Source organism: Mustela nigripes, chromosome 5, assembly GCF_022355385.1.
Source record: "Mustela nigripes isolate SB6536 chromosome 5, MUSNIG.SB6536, whole genome shotgun sequence".
NCBI lineage: Eukaryota > Metazoa > Chordata > Mammalia > Carnivora > Mustelidae > Mustela > Mustela nigripes.
The window spans coordinates 48,616,370-48,630,099 of NC_081561.1; the positions used below are offsets into that span (position 1 = coordinate 48,616,370).

At 36.4% G+C, this 13,730-nt stretch overlaps 1 long non-coding RNA gene across 1 annotated transcript in view; it reads left to right on the forward strand.

The window, feature by feature from the left end:
• The window catches only part of LOC132017242 (uncharacterized), a 58,159-nt gene extending 46,841 nt beyond the window's left edge, over positions 1 to 11,318 (forward strand). The window contains exon 3 of the long non-coding RNA XR_009404206.1: positions 11,236 to 11,318. This is a non-coding gene — a long non-coding RNA (uncharacterized LOC132017242). The remainder of the gene's footprint in view (positions 1 to 11,235) is intronic.
• Positions 11,319 to 13,730: the final 2,412 nt, after the last annotated feature.

A 13,730-nucleotide genomic window follows, 5' to 3' on the forward strand; every position in this document is an offset into this window, starting at 1 on the left:
CTGGGAGACCAGTCCACATCCTGAAGGTATCTAGGGCCCCACCCAGAGTCACCTAATTAATATAACAAAGACAATCCTCTGCAGAAAGTTTTACCCAGGAAATTCCAAGTTTTTTGGAAACTTTATGCCAGGAACAAAAGTCAAAGACCAGAATTTCTTTATTGTACCACACATGTATAAGTTTAGTTGAAAGTTATCTGACTGATGCTCTCCAAGACAATTTTTTTTCCTCCAGTGCTAAGTTGTTACAAAGAGAGAAGAGTAGTTTTCTAGTGGGTCTTCTAGAATTATTATAATTGAATTAACATGATAACAAACTAGAATATAACCTTGAGAACTAGAAACATAATTTTATGTCATATAGCAATTGAAGAGTGACTGTCACTAGAACATGTTTATTGTATTTAACCTTTCTTTACAGAAAATATAAAAATCTAAGTGTGTTTGAAGTGGTGAAAAAATAATTTCCCCTTTCCATGTTATTTACGACTCTCTAGTTTTTCAGTTTTTCTCTTATGTGACAGGTAATAAATATGAACACTTCTATCAGTAAGGAAAGTTAGAATAAACAAAAAAATCAGTGGATATTTTCAATGAAAACAAGCATTGTTCATAGCATAGCATCCTCTTTTGGATTATCTGATTCTACTTCTGCAGGTGCTCTGTGCCTTGCCCTGCTTGTAGGTAATGCATCTACTCACAAAATCATTTCAACGTTCTTAATATAAAATGTATGTATTCTTTGTCATCTCTGAATAAGTTTAACATTGCCTATTTATCTCATTAACACAGAGTTTAAAAAAAATAGATGTTCATTATATATCTTTTCAAGAGTCTTGATTTTACTTCTTTTTGGAAAATTTTCCTTCAACAGAGATTATCAAGGGATTGATTACATGGCCTGGAAGAAAGTTGGGGACAAGTAAAACCAATGGTTAGGTTAGTTACCTTCAAACTCTGACCAGCAAGTCAGAGCACTTCAGAAAATCTAGTTTAGGGGCACCTGAGTGGCTCAGTGGGTTAAGCTTCTGCCTTTGGCTCAGGTCATGATCTCAGAGACCTGGGATCAAGCGCTGCATCAGGCTCTCTGCTCAGCAGGGAGCCTGCTTCCTCCTCTCTCTCTGCCTGCCTCTCTGCCTACTTGTGATCTCTGACTGTCAAATAAAATCTTTAAAAAAAAAAAAGGAAAATCCAGTTTAGCATGGTTATTATTTGGTAATTGATGTAAATTATTTAGTCCAGTATCTCAGTAATTACTAATTTATTAATATTATTAATAATTATTTTTATTTACTTAACTGAAAATTGTAGGTTGTAGTTACGATGTAGGTAAGAAATGTATTTGTCCTGAGGCGTGCCATTTACAAACCAAAGGGATCCCTAGTAGAACTGCTCTGTTAAAGACAATGCAGAACACAATTTCTAGGGAAATTCCTTGAACATCATCTCTATGCTGATAACCCTAACATTTTTATGTCTAGACTCGTTTTCCAGCCCTCATTTCTGATTCCAATGTGTTAAGAATGGAAGAATGGAATCGTTACCACTGAGACAAAGAAGGCTGCAGATGGAGCGTTTCTGAGGATGAACGTCACTGATAATTAGATATATGAATTCAATGGCAAAGTCTCAGTAGAAACAGCAATGGGGAGCTGTCAGCATTTACATGGTATTTATAGCCCAGAGACTGAATGAGATCAGCAAGGATGGCAGTGTAGATGGGAAAGAGAAAAGGAAGAATGAGCCCTGGATTCGGTATTTAGTGTCTGGGGATGTGAGGTGAAATCAGCAAAGGAAGCTGAGAAGGAAGAGCCTGTAAATTAGGAGGTAAATGAAGAGCTTGTGCTCTCTGGGAAGTTAAGTGAAAATGTGTGTCAGGGAGAATGAATGGTCCTGAGAGGTCAAGTAAGATGAGGACCTGGCATTTTCCTGGCACTGATTTACTTGTGTAAATTATTACTCTTAATAGGAGAAAGTCAAAAATACTCAGTTGAGGTGGGTTTAAAAGGCAGTTGGAGGAGACACAAGTGTAGAAAACTCCATCTTTTACCTGATCTTGTTTATGCCCGTGTCTCCTGGCAGACCTTCCTCAAAGTGAAAGCTAGTGTGATCCCTTTAAAACTGAAGTCAGATGTGGTTACTCTCTACTACAAACTTCCCCATCTTACGGAGAGTAAAAGCTAGAATGCTTACCTGGCACCTCCATTATCTTTCTGACCTTATCCCCTACTCCTTTCTCCCGGATTCCCTTATCACTTCCTCTCCTTTCTTGATTCCTGAAGTCTTATGCTTTAGTGACTTTCTTCTTGTTCTGCCTTTCAGTTGAAATGCTTTTTTTTTTTTTTTTAATATCCACATATTTCCAACTTTCCCAGAATGCCATATCAGTGAGGCTTTTGGGAGGGCTGTTCTTTGGAATCTCATGCTCCCCTTCCTCACCTCCCACATCGATACTCACTTTTCAGACTTAAATTTTGTTCTAGGGACTTACCAGTAGCCAACATAGTTTAAATATTTATTTAGGCTGTTGTCCTCTCCACAATGTTAGCTTCATAAAGGCAGGAGTTAAGTTTATTTATTTATTTATTTATTTTTTAGTTTTTATCTGTTTGTGGTGGGAGAGAGCTTAGCTGGGGAGGGAGAAAGGGAGAGAGAAAGAGAGAGAGAAGCAGACTCCCTATTCACCAGGGAGTCCTACCCAGGGCTCAATCCCAGAACCTTGAGATCATCACCTGACCCAAAGTCAGACACTTGACTGACTGAGTCATCCAGGTACCCCTCAGTTTATTTTGTATCCTAGTATATTCTGTGTGCTTAAAACGCCACTGTCGCACAGTGGGAATATGGTAAATATTTGTTGAATATGCAAATGAGAGAGATGTCATTCAGCTTTGTATAAAGTAAAATAAATCTGTGCTGTAGTTTTCTCATAGCAAAGAGAAACACTAGCAAATTACATCATATCTATCTTAAAATCATGAGGTAAAACATTTGTGACTACCTTAAATGGCATAAATATAAGTAATCATCAGTGACTTTATTGCAGAGGTCTATACTTTGAAGGAAATTCAAGGGTAAAATAATAGCTTAAGGTACCTTGAAATATATATGTAAAGCTAGAAATAGAATTATAATATTATCATTTATATTTATAATAATGGTATTATGGTATTATGAAACTAGAAATAATATTATAATTTCACATGTATTAAAAGAGAAAAATTATTTTCAAACATAAGACACAATAATTATCTGTGCTTCTCTGAGATTTGTAAACTATTGAGGGTATCACTTTTTGGAGCTAACACTCATGTACACCTTTTTTAAGATTAAAAATAATCTGAGGGTTCTTTGCTGGCTCATTTGGTTAAGGAGCTGTCTTTGGCTCAGGTTATGGTCTCAGAGTCCTGGGATCAAGCCCCATGAAGGGCTTGATGCTCGGTGGAGAGCCTGCTTCTCCCTCTCCCTCTGCCTGAAGCTCTCCCTGCTTGCGCTCTCTCTTCTCTCTCTCTCTCTCTCTCTCTCTCTCTCTCCCTCTGTCAAAGAAATAAATAAAATTAAAAAAAGTTTTAAATGATCCGAAGTATCTTTAATATTAAGAATTTCTATCATAAATAAATGTTACTGAAACATATTGCAATATGTAATATCAGAAAAAAGAACAGAAGGACAAATACAAAGTCAATAAGAAACACTAAGGAAAAAAATAAAAAGGTGACAGAAAAGTGAGTGAATATCCTGGGCAAATTGTAGAAGAAACCTGAACAGCTGATAAAGAATCAATAGATTCTCATTGACATAGAATTCAGAAAAATGCTTATTAAAACAATAATTAAATGCCATTTTTACATCAAGATTGACATTTCCTGTAGGGGAAGTTCTCTTACAGTACTTTCTAGACTATTTAAAGTCTGGAAATGTTAAGCATAGGTTAGGATATGGGGAAAAACTCTGTTGGTGAGAGTGTAAATTAATACAACCAATTTGACAATTTCTAGTAAAGCTGAAATATGTTTATCTATGATCCAGTTTGCCATGCAAATGAAACACTGTGGTCACATCTTAAGGCACCAGTTAATCTGAATGGCTTGTAATCCTAGAGATACTAGGATGGAATGTGCTTGGAACAAAGAAAGTTGAGCTCTAATTAATGGTGTTATAGACTGTTAGGAGGCTTCTGGACTAAGAGATGGTAAATGGTCAGCATGGGAGGCTAGAAATCGAGAATACACAGATTTTAAAAAATTATTGTAACTCTAATGTTTTCCATGAAAAATGATAGAGGATCAGTTGGGATAAATTGTCTGAATCATTGGGCTGGTATATGCCTCTGTTGCAGGGTTTTTCAGTCTTAGCTCTATGGGCTTTTGGGATGACCAATTCTTTGTCATAGGGGACTATGTCTTATGCAGTGTAGTATGGTTAGCTCCATCCCTGGTCTTTATTGTGTAGATGCAAGGAGTACCCTTCAGTTGTGACAACCAAAAATGTCCTCACATTGCCAAATGGCAGGGGTGGGGTGGGGTCCAGTGGCGTGGGAGTGGAAGAACTTGGCCCCCTTTGGAGAGAGTTCACTGATCAATGCCACTGATATTTCATTTGGCATGAAGGTAATAGTTCTGATTCCATAAATTGGCATTCCTCCTAGAGCTGATATTCTCTCTGAACCTCATCTATACCAATGAAAGTTCAGTTTCTTGACTTTCAAAACCGGGACCAGAACCTAGAAACAGGGATCATCACATCCATGTATGGTCACCCTTTGAGACCCTGCCTATATGCCTGGCTGGTCATCCTGGATAACATCTCTCGTTCCTTTAACTGTAATAACAGCCAGTATGGTTTGATACATTCAGTGTCTTCTAGAAATCTAATGAGGAAACAGAAATTAGGACAAAGATTATGTATTGAGAATTCATTGCTGCATAATTCATAGAAGAGATTATATTAATCTCTTTCTACCATTCTGATTCAAATGATCAAAACCTAGTTAAATCTACGTAAGGAAAAACAAAAGAAAGCAAAAAACAGAGTATGGGTAACATATTTGTATATTCAACAAGATTGTGGAAAAGGACACCGAGTAATTGGATTTGCACATGATTGCATCCAGGAATCCAAATTATGTCAGGACTCCCTTATTCTATCTTTATATCTTATCCTTGCTTCTTTTATGTTGACTTCACTCAAATTATAGCTGAGCATCCCCATATATGGTAGAGTATGAGTACTGTGAAAAAGTTTTTTTAAGTCATCCAGCATCCAAAGATAAGCAATATCAAAAGTTTTCCTTCCATACCTCATGTATGTAATTGTATACACACATACCATCCCTGAACACACTTACACAAGCATACATAATTATTTGGGGAGCAAACTGGATATATATAGTTTTATAGTCGGCTTTGGTTACTTAGCACTTTTTGTTTTGTTCTACTTAGCACTCTTTAATGAAGATATCCTTGTTACTAAGTTTTATTTGAAAATGATACTCAAAGATTGTGCAGTTTCATTCTGTCTACTTTTATACAGCCATTTCCTGCAAGATGCTCCTAATATTTAAGATGATTTCAATTTTCACTAACATAATGCTAAATAAATCCCCAAATAAAAATAATCAGAAACACACATTTTTTATTCTGTCCTAGAATAAATTCCTAGATACAGAATTAGTGAATCAATGGATATGTAACTTTTTGAGAATCAAAAGTCACTTTGAGAATGTTGTTCTGATTTAAAATTTCAACAGCATTTGTATATATTTGTATTTTATTACTATAAATCTGCTGACATTGGATGTTTTAGTTTGCAAATATTTTTCAAATTGGACAGATGCTTTAATTTGCTTGAATAGTTCTTCATGTGTTTATTATTTATTTGCACATCTTATTTTGAGAATTGCCAAAGCCTGTGTTTGCCAATTTTCATTGGCATGCTTTTTATTTTCCTTATGGATTTAAAAGAGATGGTTATTTTGTTAATTTATTAACATTTTATCACATATCTTGTAAACACATTTTCCCTGTGTCCCTTGCATTATAATTTTGTGATGTTTTTGATATATAATTTTGGGTTCATATGTAGTCAAATTATCACTTTTTTTCTTCATTTACTACAGTCACCAATACCCATTGTCATACTTAGGCCTTATTATTATAACTATAATATCTTCATAAACCTAATTTCAGACATACTTTCCTTTTTCAACTTTCCAGCTTCCTCCCTCTAACATACCCACTCCAGTAATTCCTTCCTACAGGACTCTCCACCCATCAGTCCCATTATCATTTGCTCTCCTTCAAGTCTTGATTTCCCTTTTTACCCAACAAAAAGCCCATCAAGACAATAAATCCCTAAAATATCCTCGACTCCCTTAACCCTCTTACTCTACCTCTTAAAACCCAACCCTGATCAGATTCAGCTCTAGACTGTTTGCTATATGACTCAGTCTATTGGGATAAAGAACACAGTCACATTACTTGGCTTCCCATTAAGTCAATGACCACTAACCACAACTGGGCCTTTTTGCTGCCATCATGACACAGTTCCCTAAACTGTTAATAGCCTTCTCTTCTCCAAACAATCAGCTAATGGCTTTGTTTTCTATTTCACTAAAGAGATAAAAATAATCAGCAGAGGATCCACATTTCCCACTATCTCACCTGGCAACCTGTGTGCATAGGCAGGGAACACTTTGCCAAACCTCTGTTCCTATGGATGCCCTGTCCTGTCCTGTTCTTTCTTCAAAAAAAAAAAAAAAAAAAAAAAAAAGATTTTATTCATTTGCCAGAAAGAGAGAACGAGAGAGAGACCATAAGCAGGGTAGAAAGCAGGCAGAGTGAGAGAAAAAAGCAGCTCCCCACTAAGCAGGGAGCTGATACAGGGCTGGATTCTAGGACTCTGGATCATGACCTGAACCGAAGGCAGCTGCTTAACCAACTGAGCCACCCCGGTATCCCATGATGTCCTGTTCTTGTTCTATGAAAGGCCAGTGTTCTAGTTATTCACTCAATCTGAGTCTCTCTTTCCAGATAATAACTTAATACCAGAAATGCTTCCCTTGTTGTACTGTATTTTAATAATATCTTAGTGGTCATTGTCCAGGCACCTGATCAGTCCTCTGAATCTGCAGGAGAAACCATCATGGATTCAGAGGGTACATGTGGCCACAAAGCTTGCTTCTTCACCATATTGAGATGACTCAAGCCCCTTAGTTCTTTTATAGATTCAGAGAAAAAACTGGAGAGATGTCAAGAGTAGGAGAGAGTATTTGAAAGACTGCCTTTGCCCCAAGTCCGCGTCATCCACTAAATACTATATAAACTAAAGATACTTTTATACCCTTTTTACAAAACTTGGGTAAAATTTTCTGTTTTCTCTTTTCCTTGGTGCAGATAGTTTTTTTGTTAGCACATTGGAATAATATAATAAATTTTCAACACAAAAAATGAATTTCTAGTTAAAGATGTAGTTAAGTGCCAACCTTCTTATTTTTTCCTCAATAGTATTAATATAAACTGGTAAATATATGATATAGATTCCAACTTTCAGTGAATGGGAGTAAAGAAATTCCACCAGTGTTAGCTAGAAAATATTTCTTGAGAAATACTTGAAATTTGAAGTAGAAACTTTAGTTCTATAATAGTAAATTAGAGAATAATTATTGCTCTACTTATTCAAAATAGAATCTGTTATACCCTTTATGAATATCATCTTTAATACCTTTATGTTCTCTAATGCTCTTAATGAGTATCCCCTTTCATAATTATATATGACCTACCAACCATGGCTAATGTAGGAGTTAAACAGACATAGAGTCACTTGTACGAATAAATAGGAAGGAGAGAGACAGAAAAGTGAATTTTGCTTAAGGTAAATTAGAATAACCAATTATCTGCTTCTCCCCAGGCCCATCCATGCCGCTTTTAGCTGCATTATGGAAAATGTTTCACTTAATTTCTGGTCACTGCCTGGAATTTCTAGACCCACTTTCCTAAAATATGCAACGCTCCCCCAGGAGAACCAGCAGAGAATTTGTTATAGGATACAGTGCATTTAATTTGCTACCTTATCTTTTCTTCTACATCACTGCCAATAAGCCTATGTTTTTGCCAGCCTTTTCTCAAAATTTGGTGGTAACTATAGGGAATAGATACATAGGAAAGTGAGAAAACATAGAATTTAACTTTATTGTTAAATTGTACTTCCCCATACACCAATGAGTCTACTTTTTAGGGTACCCATTGCCAACCAATTACCCCCTTCCTAACCCTACCAAATGTTGTTTTTGTTTTTCTCCTTTGAAAAAGTATTCAGTTTATAAAAGGAATATTTACTAAGCCCTAGTTATCTATAGGCACTGTGTTCTAAAGGTGAAATGTACATTCTATGTTTTATGTCCATGCACATGTGAAAGGTACATGTATATTCTATGTTCTATGTACATCACAGCCTCCTGTGCTTCTTAGAACAGCACTGAGGAGGCCACATTGCAACTGATGGTTTACTTGCATGCATTTTCCTTCAGATTATATGCAACATAAGGGTGGGGCTTTATATGTTCTTTATTCTCCGTTATCACCAGCATTTAGCACAGTGTACCTTACATATACATCACTGACACTTTTAAATTAGTTGCTTAGTATATATTTTTGAATGAATGGGTTATAAATCTGATAACGAGATTTTTAACATATTGGAGAAAGAAACATATCTATATCTATCTAACTGGCTAAAAATTTTGTGGCAGGGTGTGCCTGGGTAGTTCAGTAGGTTGGACCTCTGCCTTTGGCTTGGGTGGTGGTCTCGGGGACCTGGGATCGAGCTCCGCATCGGATTTTCTGCTCGGGCGGGGAGCCTGCTTCCCCCTCTCTTTCTGCCTGCCTCTCTGCCTGCTTGTGATCTCTGCCTGTCAAATAAATAAATAAAATCTTTAAAAAAAATTGTGTAGCAGGATAATATGTTTAGAAGGTTACTTTGTGATTTATTTTTGTTGCCATGGGACAGAAAAGCATGAAATGTACATTTGCCTTCATGAAAGAGCCCCCAAATGTTGTATGGACACATGTTCTAAGTTCTAGGTTCCCTTTTAGTGGGGAGAGAAATAAGAGCTTCTTTGTGTTTCTTGAAACCTCTTGATAATAATCCTTACACAGTTTGCATCTTGGAGGTTGAAGGTACTAGGAGGTACTAGGTTGAAGGTACTAGGAGTTGGAAGGCACTTAATCTAGGAGGGAAGACCTAGACTTTTCCCTTTCAGGGTTATGGGAGGGCTAACTGTGTACTATGACTAAGGAGGGTAGACACTTTGCTACAACTGGACAGCTCGAGACTTCTCAGTTGGAAGGAGTGGTCCTGAGGGCCTGGACTTTCTCAATGAAGACAAGATGAACTTTGTCTACCCGGTTTAAGCCCCTACAAGCCCTTAATAACCTGAGCAGTATTCTAAAAATGGTTCACATTGAGATCTCCTGGCCATTGAGAGCTTGACAAAACTAAATTTAATGTGCTGTAAAGTGTTCCAGAATAACACAAGCTCATTATCTATTCATGCATTGATTTAGGAGAGGGCAGAGAAGAATTGCCGCCCCCCCTCATCCCCCGACGGGACTTTAGTGTTGGAGGGAGGGAGAGAGTTAAGAAATCTCTTAACTTTGATTAGAAATAGAGGCAGAAAAGAGCATTTGAGGAAGAAAGAAGAGCATGAACAATTGTGTAGAGGTAAGGGCATATGTATTGGAAGAAAAACATATTGGTAAGTGCTTACCAATATTTGTGAGGCATGAGAAAAAAATTACAATAATTTTGAATATCGTACTCAGGGACCTAAGATAGTCTGAATCAATAGGTCTGCAATGGGGTCTACTATGTGGATTTTGACAAAGTTTTGCAGGTGTGCCTGATGCACTGAAAAAGGTGAAAAGCATAGGGAGGGAGGGGTGAATTAGCAGGAAAGAATAGTGGGACTTTAGCCAAAATCTAAATAGAACTGGATTTTGAAAGATATTGAACAACTTGCTGAGAAGTTTGAACTTTGGATGGAGGGAGTTCCAGCTTCCTCTATGTATTACATTTTATTTTATTATGTGAGCATGTGCCATTGCTGTCTGTTATGTGTTTTTCACGTTTAGCATTTATCAAAAGTGACCCTCATCCTCCTTCTTTCCTTCCTTCATTCTTTCATTCATTTATCAGGCACATCTTGAATACCTTAGACACAGAAGTATAGATACGGCTGTAAAAGATACGATCCCTAATTTCAGGAAGTTCTTAATGAGTATGGTTCTCTTAACACTTAACTATACTCTTGGTAAAAATTTTACCATAGGTTAACAATTTAGAATTTATATGAACCGGTTACTTGTATAGGGTAGCTTGGTAAATTTTCAGTAAGAGAACAGTACATTTTTCACAAAAGCATTAAACACTTCCACCTCTGAAAGCAAAATTCTGCCTTTAAAGGAGGAAAGGACTAATCTAGTTAGAAAATCATTGTAATGAAAATCGAAATGAACTTTCTGAGGCCCTTACTAGCCTGTTTGGTCTTTTTCTCTTTTTTTTTTCTTTTTAAAGTTTTTTATTTAAATTTCAATTAGTTGACAGATAGTGTATTATTAGTTGCAGTAGCAAAATTTTGTGATTCATCACTTATATACAACACTCAGTGCTCATGCCAAGTGCCCTCCTTAATACCCATCAGCCATTTAACCTATGTCCTCGCCCACCTCCCCTCCAGCAAACCTCAGTTTGTTCTCTATCGGTAATCTATTTTATGGTGTGCCTCTGTGCCTCTGTCTTTTTGTCTTTCCCATATTCATCTCCTTCATTTCTTAAATTGCACAGAGGAGTGAAATCATATGGTAGCTGTCTTTCTCCAACTGACTTATTTTGTTTAGCATAATACTCTAAAACTTCATCCACATCGTTACTAATGGAAAGATTTCATTCTTTTTGATGGCTGAGTAATACACACACACACACACACACACACACACACATGCACACACTCACACCACATCTTCAGCCATTCACAAGTTGGTGGACATTTGGCTCTTTCTGTAGTCTGGTTATTGCTGATAAGGCTGCTATAAACATTGAGGTGCATGTGTCTCTTTGAATCAGCTTTTTTTTTTTTTTTAAATCTTATGGATATATACCTAGTAGAGAAATTGTTGGATCATAGGGTAATTCTCCTTTTAACTTTCTGAAGAAACTTCATACTTTTTTTTTTTCCAGAGTGGCTGCACCAGCTTGCATTCCCGCCAACAGTGTAAGAGGGTTTCGACTCTTCTCATCCTCACCAACACCTGTTGTTTCCCGTGTTGTTAATTTTAGCCATTCTGATAGGTGCGAGGTAATATCTCATTATACTGGCGGCTCTTTCTAATTTAAATATTTACTATACACCACCCTTCGGAAATTTCACTCTTCATAGGCTCTTAAAAAATGGTGGTTGAAGTAGTTTTTGACAGTGATTTCTTCTGCATAACTTGATATATTCGGTATGTGGGTGGCTAGATATATGTATATACTTCTAAGCAGAATTCTAGTTACAAATGGTTTTGGCTTCCAATTCAGTCAATTCCATACCCTGACACTTACCACTGTTACAGGTTAATCTTCTATAAACTCGTTTTGAAAAGACATGTTATGGTTATTCCAAAACTCCTCAAAAGTAGAAATATTTCAAAAGTATAAAAAAAAGGTTAATCGTAAGAGAACTCTAAGCACACATTTCTTCCTTATGAAAATTTGGGTAGGTCATGAAGGAGCCAAAGAAATATGTTCTGCAAAATGCTGAAATAATATCTGGAAAATATGTGAAACTAAAACCACCACACAATCTGAGTTAAATGCCTGTATTTATTTATATAATGAGTGTGACCCTCAGTGTATAGAAGATGCCTCTTTTTTTGACTGTGGTTTTCGTCTATGAAGAGCCCTGGATGGCCTGGATTCTACTTAATTAAAAGCCATAGAGGCCCCCCCAGATGTTAAAAGAGCCTGAGCTGAACAGTGTGTTGACATCAGATGAATGGGCAAGGCCACCTGCTAGCACCACTCTTGGCTTTGTGGATGATTTGCATTCCTGTGGCCTGTTGCTCGGCATGACCACTCTCAGCACTTCACAGCCCCATGGCCTGTTTAATATCATGGATGCCTTCCAGTCATGAAGTCCCTCTTCTATATTAACCTCAGCACACAATAGCGAGAGGGGCTAGTTCCATGATTTCTCTCTCCTTGCAGTATGATGTTTTTATTTAATTCAGGCCACATAAAAGAAGAGGAAATTCTGGATTAAGATAAAATAAATTTCTTCTTGCCTAAAATCATTAACAGATCGTTTGTTCTTTCATGAAGATAATGCTCCTCATTTTAATAGGCAAATAGTATGAGCAATACCAAAAATACAGATCTTGACATTATTAATATTCACAGACTGTTTCAATTTTGTTTCTTCAATGTTTCTCTCAATAGAGACAGTCAACCAAGTGTGTAAAGACTCGCCTGCAAAGGCTGAGATGATATTAGTCTATAAACGTAGAAATTTTATACTTGAAGAGGAGGAATTGTAGGCGACAACAGAAGTGAATGGAATAATTCATAATACTGCAATCTAGAATATGTCAAGAACGTGAAGAGAAGGATATTATTGAAGGAACTTGCCAAACAGTTTATTTTAAAGTATTTTAAGAGCAGTAAAACTAGTGGGGATGTATATAGGTAGATTTGGTGCCTTGCCCATGAGACATTGAAGAAACAGCTTATACCAAGCATTAGCAGAAGTATTGACATTACACATGAAATACATCTTTGTTTTTTTCCCCCAAATATAGTTGTCTTCATACTAAAATAGAAAATTTATATTCAATTCTATGCTTACATGTTGAAATAAAATATGTTTCATTAATAAAGTACCTGAAGCATTTTACATATGTCTGTGTGGGTTTGAGGTACAATTGTTTAAATTGTGTCAACATGATTTGGTAAGTAATTCACAAAGGAAAGATATCACTACTTTGGGGCTCTTTAAAATGCTAATAGTTATCCAAACACCAACCAATAATCACAGATGGAGTATCCATAAAGAGGAGAAGATGGCATTTTCTTGCAGCATTTTAACCTAGTTGGAACTTGCTTTTAAATAATGCCACCTGTGGCCTAAATAAGCATAGGTGGTGCTAATAGAAAAATGGTATAATAAATATAATCCTTCAAGACATGTTTGTAATATTATTTTAAACATAATCAATGCCATTTTTTCTAAAGATAACCCATTTTGAATGTTACCGGTAATGGGGCAATTTTAAAAAGACACCTTTTTTTTCTTTTTTAAGATTCTATTTATTTATTTGACAGAGATCACAAGAAGGCAGAGAGGCATTCAGAGAGAGGAGGAAGCAGGCTCCCTGCTGAGCAGAAAGCCTGATAAGGGGCTGGAAGCCAGGGCCCTGGGATCACAAACTGAGCCGAAAGCAGAGGCTTTAAACCCACTGAGCCACCCAGGTGCCCCTAAGAAGACACTTTTAATATAATTTTAAAATCTGTTATTATTTATATTTGTCATATAGACTACTATCATATTTATTTTTTAGAGTCACATTTATTTTTTAAGAGTTCTACATTTCTATGGATTGGGAATTATTTTTAAAGTTTTCAGTCTCAATAACATTTTGAAACACTAAGTGGTTTACTTTCTTTCTCTTGCTCTTTTTCTCTCCCTTTTTTAT